Here is a 10,942-nt window from a genome sequence, read left to right on the forward strand (position 1 = left end):
TTTCTCAGCAAAAGAAACAATAAGAGAGGTAAATAGGGAGCCTACGTCCTGGGAACAAATCTTTACTCCTCACACTTCAGACAGAGCCCTAATATCCAGAATATACAAAGAACTAAAAAAATTAGACAATGAGATAACGAATAACCCAATCAACAAATGGGCCAAGGACCTGAACAGAAATTTCTCAGAGGAGGACATACAATCAATCAACAAGTATATGAAAAAATGCTCACCATCTCTAGCAGTCAGAGAAATGCAAATCAAAACCACCCTAAGATACCATCTCACTCCAGTAAGATTGGCAGCCATTAGGAAGTCAAACAGCAACAAGTGCTGGCGAGGATGTGGGGAAAAGGGTACTCTTGTACATTGCTGGTGGGACTGCAAATTGGTGTGGCCAATTTGGAAAGCAGTATGGAGATTTCTTGGAAAGCTCGGAATGGAACCACCATTTGATCCAGCTATTCCCCTACTCGGTCCCTAAAGACCTAAAAAGAGCACACTATAGGGACACTGCTACATCCATGTTCATAGCAGCACAATTCACAATAGCAAGACTGTGGAACCAACCTAGATGCCCTTCAATAGACGAATGGATAAAAAAAATGTGGCATTTATACACAATGGAGTATTACTCTGCATTAAGAAATGACAAAATCATAGAATTTGGAGGGAAATGGATGGCATTAGAGCAGATTATGCTAAGTGAAGCTAGCCAATCCCTTAAAAACAAATGCCAAATGTCTTCTTTGATATAAGGAGAGTAGCTAAGAACAGAGTAGGGACAAAGAGCATGAGAAGAAGATTAACATTAAACAGGGATGAGAGGTGGGAGGGAAAGGGAGAGAGAAGGGAAATTGCATGTAAATGGAAGGAGACCCTCAGGGGTATACATAATTACATACAAGAGGAAGTGAGGGGAAAGGAGGAAAAATATAAGGGGGAGAAATGAATTACAGTAGAGGGGGTAGAGAGAGAAAAGGGGAGGGGAGGGGGGAGGGGGGATAGTAGAGGATAGGAAAGGCAGCAGAATACAACAGACACCAGAATGGCAATATGTAAATCAATGGTTGTGCAACTGATGTGATTCTGCAATCTGTATATGGGGTAAAAATGGGAGCGCATATCCCACTTGAATCAAAGTGTGAAATATGATATATCAAGAACTATGTAATGTTTTGAACAACCTACAATAAAAATTAATTAAAAAAAAAAAAGAAAGAGACTTGGATTAGAATGGGGTATTATGAGACCCTGAAACTGAGTACAGACTTCTGACTTTGTTGTGCTACCTTTTGTAACAACAGTGATTAGATTTTGGACAAGGAACCTGGAATCTGGGAATCTTTGAAAGCTGGCTTGGTCCTATGAATCATGATGATAAAATGCCCAGGAGAACACTGAGACATCACTTCATTATTTGTGATCCCCTGTTTTTTCCTTTCTTCCATATTTCCTTCCTTCCCACATTGCTTCCTTTCTTCATTCCTTTTGGCTGTTTTACTGATTAATGTTAGTTATCTCTTTTTCCTTTTCATGACTAATATTTCAGTGTAAGTATGCACCACAAATTGTTGATCCAATTGAGGGAATGAAGAAAATGTGGCATGCATATGTAATGAAATACTATTCCAGCATGAATTAAAAGAAATGTTATGGGGCTGGGGCTATAGCTCAGTAGTAGAGCACTTGCCTCACATGTGTGAGGCACTGGTTTGATTCTCAGCACCACATAAAAATAAATAAATAAATAAATAAATAAATAAATAAATAAAATTGAGGCATTGTGTCTAACTTCAATTGAAAATAAATATTTTAAATATATGTGCACACTTTAAGCATATACAATTTAATCTATCATTTCAGAAATAAATGAATCTGAAAATAATTAGGACAAGTAATCATCAAGAAAGGACTTCTTTGCCTCCACAACATGGTGCAAACAAAATGGTCCATGAAACCTCCATTGCATGTTTCAAGAGAGGCAAGTCACAGAGAGATGGTTCCTGGTGCTACCAGCACAAGGGCAGGGTCCCTAGAGGATCCAGTTTCCAGGTTCTTGATGTGAGCAAAGAATTGAGTGAAGTGCAAGAGGTTGGCAGGGAGACAGGGGTTACTGAGAGCAAAGGAGAACACTGTGGGAGAGCTGGGGGCTGAGCTGCCAGGGAACTCCAGGCCCAGGCCACACAGTAGAGCTGGCTTTTGTTGGGCTGTGCTGGTTCTCCTCCCCCTTCTCCCCTGGTGGATCTGGGGTTGACTGGCATCTTGATTGACAGCTGAATTCTATATAATTTATTTTCTGCTGCCCATGCATAAGTTTCTTCCCCCACCACCCCAGAAAATGCACAGGGGGAAGCAATCTGCAATGCTAATGATATGTTAACTAGCAACAAGTTCACTTAATTTGAGAACTTGGTCTACTGTGTATCTCCAAGATTGAGAACTTTCCCTTCATGGGCTCAAATTCCCCTGGTGGTAGTCTAGCTTCCTCCTTTGAACCACAAGGTGATATAGTGTCCCCTCATATAAAGCAGCTTGAGGTGGGGTGTTGTGAGGGCACTGGGAGGAACCCAGAGCCCTAAGGTGGCATTCTCTTCCGACCCTTATCTTCCACCTAACACTGGGATGTGCTCCTTCTGGACATGAGACTTCTCTTTGAGAACTTCTGGTGACCTTCAATTCAAACCAGAAGGGGAAACAGCTTCTCCTTAGAGAAAATAAAGCTATCTCATCCCAGGGTTTCCTACTTAGAAAAGAAATTGAATGAAAAATTTTCATTCTGCTATCCTCTTTTTACCTCAAGGGAGCTGAAATGTTTAGAGACCAGACAGACAATAGCACAATTTATCTAATCAGGAGCTCTGAGAATTCAGCACTTGAGATGCCCAAGGTTTAAACCTGCCCCTGATGCTCCTCAGCTACAGTTCTCTGATCCAGCCTCAGTCAAAACCTAAATGGTCTTTCTTGGGACATAAGGAAAAGATTCTGGAACAGCCATCTGAGAGAGTTGGTGTACCCCAGGGAGGTTGGTAGTGTCAGAAGGAGAGGAGGACGTGGGCACTGAGCACTGCCTTTATGAGGAAGACTCTAGAAATGACCCAGTTTTACTTAGTTTTTTAATCTGTAGTCCCTGTACCTTGAAGGAGCTTTAGCTTTCATTGATACCTCTCTCCCAGTTTATGTTCTGTCTCCTTCTCTGTATAATCCAGAGCATCTTTCCCATCAGAGATAGATTCTGGAGAATCTCCTGTTCTTCTCCACTCTTTCCCATAAACTGTGGTCTCCTGACAGGTTTTCTGAGTCTAATTGTTTAATTCTTGATTGTACCCCAGAGATCTATCATGCAGAAGGCATTGTTTGTTTTGTTTCTAATCAAATTGGATTCTTCTGTTCTATTCCCTATTTTTACGCTCAGATTTGTTTTACCGATCGTCCTTCCTGTAACTCCATACTGAGGTGGTTGTCACTTCATCTCCATGTCCATAACAGCACCTTCCAATAATGTGTTATTTCTGCCATTTGACACTGACTTCAAGTTCTGCTTCTCGTGTTAACAGTCCCTTGAAATACTCTGGAAAATTTGAACTTGGAGGAGAATGCGTTGTCCTGTTCGAGAACTTAACACAACTGCTCTAGTGTTTAATGAAGCTGGTCCTCTTGATTGGGGTTGGAAAATAACTTCTGTTTACTGGGTTAGGAAATGGCCCTTGGTTTCTTTGTTTACTGACAGGATCATCCCTGGCCCTCATCTCAGTGATGACAGTTACATTCTTTTTAACTGCATTTTTATTATGATTATAATTTATATTCATTTGTCTATTTTTTCTGATGAATTATGTTAACCAACATCCTTATGTGACTGGGCTTTCCTTCCTACTACTGATACTAACTGTTAGTTATCTGTTTGCTTTTTAAAATCATTACTATGGTCTGCAAATTATCCTTAAAACCCAATGTTGTTTACATACATAGGCATGTGAAATTCTTGAGGATTCTTTTTGCAATATAGTTGATTTTTTAGCCTCAACTGTTGTTACACATGGAAACTGTGGTTTGATTTCTTTATCACCCACAAGGTGACAGGACCCATGTGAGTCCCTCAACCCAATTAGCATTCTCAGGCACTCACAATAACCGCCCTTTGTCTATTGAGCAGAATATAAACATTGATCTGTGAGAATTAAATTTGATTTTTATTTTTCTAGGGTGACTCTGTTTCAGTAACCCTGAATATCTTACCCCAATGCATCTGGGTATTTTCCACGAGCTCTGCTGCTCTGCATACTCCCTCCCCACTGGAGAGCACGATTGGTTACCTGAACACTCTCACCTGGCCTTGAATTTGGTTTTAATGGCAGTGTCCTTCTGTTTTCTCCTTTTATCTGTGTAGTCTACAAGCTGTTTCCTCTCCTAGGAAGAACTCATGGAGCAGGAATTCCCTGAAAGAAGCAGCCGCAGGGATCACCATTAATTAGAAGTGTGCATGCAGTCAGCAGAGGTAACCCACCTGCTGTATTTATGGTCATCCGAATCCTCAGATTGCTGGCCTTGGTGGCTGCTAGAGCCTAAAAGGGAAATTGATAAATGAGAGCCTTGAGGACAGATTTGTTGGGATGCTATAAATAAAACCTCACATGTGTGATTATGTCACAGGAACTACATTAGGAAAAGTACCAGCACCTTCTCATCTGATTTTGCTCTTCAATCCTCTTCTTAGAGAATATTTAATATCCCTACTGTAGAGTTGAGTATTTGTGTCAAAGAGAGTTAAAATAAATTCTTAAAAGTCACACAGATGAAAAATGAGTGAACCAAAATTTTGTTCTAGGAAGTCTGACTCAAGGTCTCAATTTCTAAGTCATACTCTCATGCTGTAATTTGAAGCTGCATATGTCTAACATAATTATTACGTAAGAGGAGTACAATAATAGCATTAACAGTAGTAAGTTGTTTATCGAGATCTCACTATATAAAAAGGCATATCAAATTTGTTTGCTTAGAAAAATTCACATAGATAGGGGAATAAAACCAGTGAGAAGATGATGAGACTTATTGATAATCTTTTTAAATGCTGGTAAGTGATACACATTTAAAATGGACACAGATTACCCCTTGTCTCGGTGAATCAGTGTTATGAAAAACTCTCCTGGAGAGTGAAGGACGTCCATCCAAGCATGATATTGTAGTGGGGTCACTTCTGGAGTAGCCTGCATGCTGTGTTTTGAACTCAGCATGTGTCTTTTTCTTAAGCAGAAAAATGAGTGACTTGGAAGCAGAAAACCACACAAGACTATTGGAATTTGTCCTCCTGGGCCTCTTTGATGATGCACAACTATGGTCCTTTTGCTTTGGACTCTCCCTGTCCATGTACCTGGTCACGCTGCTTGGGAACCTGCTCATCTTCCTGTCAGCTCTGACTCCTGCTTCCTGTGTGGATATTCTCACATGTTTATTAGTATGGGTAACATCATGTGCTCCCTAACGGATCTCCAGTCTAGGGAAGACTGTGCATATGCTGCTCCCAGAACATTATTGCACTTTGTGGTGTCATAGTCACACTCATTTTTGTTGCTGCACTCTATTTGCACAGCATCAACATGCCTAAAGATGCATTTGACAGTTGTCCAGCAGGGCGTGGCTGTGATACTTTCAATACTTCACTTACTAGGAATAGAACTGCTGGATACTATGGTAATTGTGTTTAAAATTTGAGCAATAGCCAAACTGTGTTTCATCATCCCTGCCACATTAAATGTTCTCACCACAAAAATGGTAACTGTGTAAGGTAATGCTACATTATAATATTTAACAGTTCCATGGTGTATATGTACCTCAAAACATCACATTGAACGCAACAAATACATAACACTTTATCTGTCAATTCAACAAAATAAATATGTAAACTGCAAAATTAAGACAAAATTGAAAAAGAAAAAGGATCTCTTTGTCTCCTAACATCATGTACTCTAAAAGATCCATAAAATCTGCAAAGCTATTTCAAGGGAGACATATCATAGAGGGTTGCTTCTTGGGATGTGTCCTCTTAGGCATTAAACTTTCCTTAGTAGATGCCTTGTGGCTTTTCAATCAAATCAAAGAGAAAAGAGTTTCTACTTGAAGGAATTATATTCATCTCCCTCTACTGATGCCTTTGCAAACACAAATTTCATGGAAACGTTCCATTCTACTATCTTCTCTTCCCACAGAAGGACATGGATTGTTGGAAAAGATGTAGGACTGTAACAAAATTTATTTAATGAGGAGCTCTGGGATTTCAACCCTTGAGACAGTGGAAACTGTAAACATGCTCCTGTTGCCCCTCACCTCTAATTCTGTGATTCCAGCCTCCGTGAAAAGTCAGTGGTCTTCCTGGGGACAGATCATGGAGAGAGACAGCCTCAGTGACAACCATTGGAGAGAGCTGGTGTGCCTCAGAGAAGCAGGTGGAGTGAGAAGGGAGGAGAGAAAGTGGATCTGGGCTTTGCTTCCAGACCTCTCTTTCTCAGCTTTTATTCAGTTTTCTTCTCTCCTCTTTGGAATCTAGAGCATTCATCTCTTGAGAATTGTTTTCTGGAGAGTTTTCAACTCTTCTCCACTCTCTATTAGAAATTGTAGGCTCCTGTCAGATTTCCTGCACCCAGTTATTTATTTGTTATCTTCTCATCAAACATCTATTATGCATGAGGTGCTGTTTTGTTTTAAATTTCAACTTTTTTTATATTCCTATTTTTCCTGAAAGATTCCATTTGCTCACAGCCCTTATTACTTCATTACTGTTGTTATCATTTCACCTTCCTGCCTATGATAACATCTACAAACAACAGTTATTTCTGAGGTTCAATCCTTGGTCTAATTTACTTTCCTCATATTTCCATTCCCTTTAAATGTTCAGGAAAATAGCAAATGATTGAAATCTCAGGAGACTGTCTTGTCACGCTCATGAATTTAACACAAATACTCTAGTGTTTTAATACAAGCTCTCCTGCTGCCTGTGGTTTGCAAACACACATTCTTTATTGGGTTAGAAAAGTATCCTTGATTTCCTTGTTTGCTGACAGCCTCATCCCTGGCATCTAAACACAGTAGTGGATATTAAATTTTCCCAAATTCATCTTTTCTTTTGTTATTATGGTTAAATGTATCTTCATTGTCCTGTTTCTGTGATTAATCCTTTTACAAACACCTGATGTCAAACTGGCTTCATTTCTAGAACTGATGTCAATTGCTCATGGTGTGCTATTCTTTTTGTGTCTGTGTTGTGTGGTGCTAGAAATTGAACCCAGGGCTTTCACATGTGGGGTAAGTGCTCTACCCCTAAGCTCCATCCCAGATCTTAAAAAGACATATGAAGGCACTTATTTAATTTTACTAGTTTTTGTCTAAACGTGGGAATGTGGCAAGCCTCACATTTATTATACACCCAACCCTTGTATTTGCCCAGCACCTAAAATGAGACAGACACCAGATAAGTCCCTGGAAAAACATATGATAAGCCCAAACTGTGAAACCAGAGGGCCACAAATGATCACAACTTTACCAATATGATGGGGACTCGGGAAGATGGAAGCAGGCTCTGCCTTGGACCACACATGCTCTATCTTCCCCTCACGCTCTCGCACAGAGATGTTGCACAACCCTCCTCTCCAACAGGGCACTGGCGCATTCTGTTCTCCCACCTTGAATGCTTCCTCTTTCCGTCCCTCCTCTTATTAGCCATGACCCACTCTTCCTGTGTCAGTCCAAAATTTCCTATGTCAGAGAGATTCTTCTACCCACTTTCCCAGAGTAGCTATCCTCAGTTAATTTTTTAAAAGTTTTTCAGCTATTTTCCTTTTAAGCATTGATAACATTGAGCCTTTTGCTACCATGGAAATGGCAAACATTTATTTTGTTTTTTTTAATTGGTTCTTTCTAGTTATACATGACAGTAGAATGTATTTTGATGTATTATACATATATGAAGCATAATTTCCCATTCTTGTGGCTGCACATAATGTGGAGTTACACTGGTAGTGTATTCACAATTCCACATAGGAAAGACATGTCTGATTCATTCTACTGTCTTTCCTATTCCCTTACCTTTATTCCCCTTTGTCTAATCCAATGAACTTCTCTTCTTTCCTCCTACCCACCTTATTGTGCATTAGCTTCAACAGATAACATTTGGCCTTTGGTTTTGGGGGACTGGCATATTTCACTGAGCATGCTAACCTACAATTCCATCCATTTACAGGAATGCAATAATCTCACACTTCTTTATGGCTGAGCAATAAATAAATAAAGAATAAAGAAGTGTGAGATTATATTCCATTGTGTATATATACTACATGAAAACATTTATTTTTAAAACTACATTTCTCTTTTAATATTCTCAAGGTAATTTGATATGTAGAAACCATGAACAATGAAATAGAATCTCCCACATATATGTTTGACAATTAACTTTGCTAATGGTGACACAATGAATATCCACTCAACAGCACAGGTGCATGAGCACACACAATAGCATACTTCTTCTATTTTATTTTAATGGTGGTATCTTTTCTCATACCCCACCCCAATATGCAGTCCACATGCTTCTGACTCTTGGAGGAATTCACTGAGCAGCAATTTTCTGAACAAAAGAACCATAGGGATTTTCATTAATTAGAAATGCTGTATGAAAGTCAAAAGGGGTAACAGACTTGTTTCATTTATAACGATCTGAATTCCATTCTTAATAGCTGCCCCATTTTAAGAGTAAAATTGATACATGATAGCTATGAAAGACAAATTTATTTTGATGTGTAGAAAAGACAGTTACATGTATCAAATGCTCATCATATGTTCCAGGAATCACAGTAAAAAAGCCTGTGTGTATCATCTCATTTATTTTAACTATTCCATTTTACTTTTCATTTCCTATTGAAAAGTGAAGGATTTTCAGCTCAGAAAGTTCAAGAAAGTTTCTCAAGGTCATGCAGATGATAAGTTGGTGGACCAATATTTTATGCTCAGAAGTGTGATTCAAGAGAAGAATTTCTAAATTACATTTTTAATCTGGATCTTGGGAGAGTTACATGTTCAAAATAATTATCATGGGAAAAGATGTCAATGAAAGTATCAATAATTAATAATAACAACTATCATTTCTTGAAATTTTAGTGTGCACAAGGCACTTTAAAACCTTACAACAAATGTAACGATCATCATCATCACACTTTTAGAAAGAAAATAACAAAACACTGAGAATTACCTTGCACATGCTTGGGAAGTGTCAAGTCATAGGATAAAGGCTGTTTGAGTTCAAAATGCATGCTTAATCACTATTATAGAGCTATTGGAATAAACGTGTGAGGATATCCAAAGAAAAGGTATGAAATGTTTTTAATTATTTTGGACAGCTCCAAAGAAGAACTTATGTAGGGCTATCAATTCAAAAGAAAAACCCAAAGTAGTAATCTAATGATAAAAGAGAGACACAAGTTAAAGTAATGAAAATAGGAATAATGATACACACTTAAAATGGAAATGCATTGCCAATTACTTGAATGGACCATTATCTTTGGCAGGAATCAACAGGGATAAAGGACCTCCATCCAAGGATCAAAATGTAAAGTGACAACTGCCTGAGGTGCTCTTGGAGCACTGGGTGTTCTTGGAGCACTGCTCTTGCCCCATCTGCAGCAGATACATGAATGACATGGAAGCAGAGAACCACACAGGAGTATCCCAATTCCAACTCATGAGCCTCTCAGAGGTCCCAGACCTGCAACCCCTTCTCTTTGGACTGTTACTGTGCATGTGCCTGGTCACAGTGCTTTGGAACCTGCTCATCATTCTGACCATCAGCTCTGACCCCCACCTCCACACCCCCATGTACCTCTTCCTCTCCAACTTGTCCTTTGTGGACATCTGTTTCACCTCCACCATGGTCCCGAAGATGCTGGTAAACATCCAGGCACACAGTAAAGACATCTCCTACAGAGGCTGCCTTACTCAGGTGTATTTCTTTATGATTTTTGCTGGTATGGATAATTTCCTTCTGACTGCAATGGCTTATGACCGCTTTGTGGCCATCTGCCACCCCCTGAACTACAAGGTCATCATGAACCCCAGGCTGTGCGTCCTCTTGGTTCTGACATCTTGGTTCATCATTTTCTGGGTCTCCCTGCTTCATCTTTTACTGATAATATGTTTGACCTTCTCTGGACACACAGAAATTCCACATTTCTTCTGTGACCTGCCTCCCTTTCACAAGATGGTCAGCTCTAATATCAACATCAACAACATCATCCTGTATGTGGCAACTGCCTGCTGGGTGTGTTTCCCATCACTGGGATCCTCTACTCTTATTCTCAGATTGTCTCCTCTTTAATGAGGATGTCTTCCAATGGGAGTAAGTATAAAGCCTTTTCCACCTGTGGGTCTCACCTCTGTGTGGTCTCCTTGTACTATGGGACAAGTCTTGTGGAATACCTCAGCTTTACTCTGACCCAATCTTCCCAAGGAAGCACAATTGCCTCAGTGATGTACACTGTGGTCACCCCCATGCTGAACCCCTTCATCTACATCCTGAAGAACAAGGATGTGAAGGGGGCCCTGGGGAGACTCCTCAGCAGAGCAGCCTCTTGTTGTTAATGAAATAGTGACCTTGGTGCAAAGTGGACATTGTGCTCCTAAGGCAAATGCTGAGTTTCAACATCTTAGATCTTTTTCTTTCCTAAGACACATGCTTCATTTTTTTTTTTATTCAGAGGGAATTGGGAGTGACACTTGTGTATATAATTTTGTTTTTGTTTCTCTTTAGCAACTCTAAGAAATTCCTTTTGGATATTTCTTACTTATATTTGGTCCTTAAAGTTTCATCTTTCATCAATTTGTTACAACTAATCCTAGTATTTCTACCTTGATGTTTAAAGCCACTTATAATATTATGTGCAGACATGGTTTACTCAAAATT

The 10,942-nt window shown here is 39.5% G+C and overlaps 1 pseudogene; it reads left to right on the forward strand.

Moving 5' to 3' along the window:
* Nucleotides 1–9,682: 9,682 nt before the first annotated feature.
* On the forward strand, nt 9,683–10,620 carry LOC143400893 (olfactory receptor 7D4-like; annotated as a pseudogene).
* Nucleotides 10,621–10,942: the final 322 nt, after the last annotated feature.

The sequence above is a fragment of the Callospermophilus lateralis genome, chromosome 1 (genome assembly GCF_048772815.1).
Source record: "Callospermophilus lateralis isolate mCalLat2 chromosome 1, mCalLat2.hap1, whole genome shotgun sequence".
Taxonomy (NCBI): Eukaryota; Metazoa; Chordata; class Mammalia; order Rodentia; family Sciuridae; genus Callospermophilus; species Callospermophilus lateralis.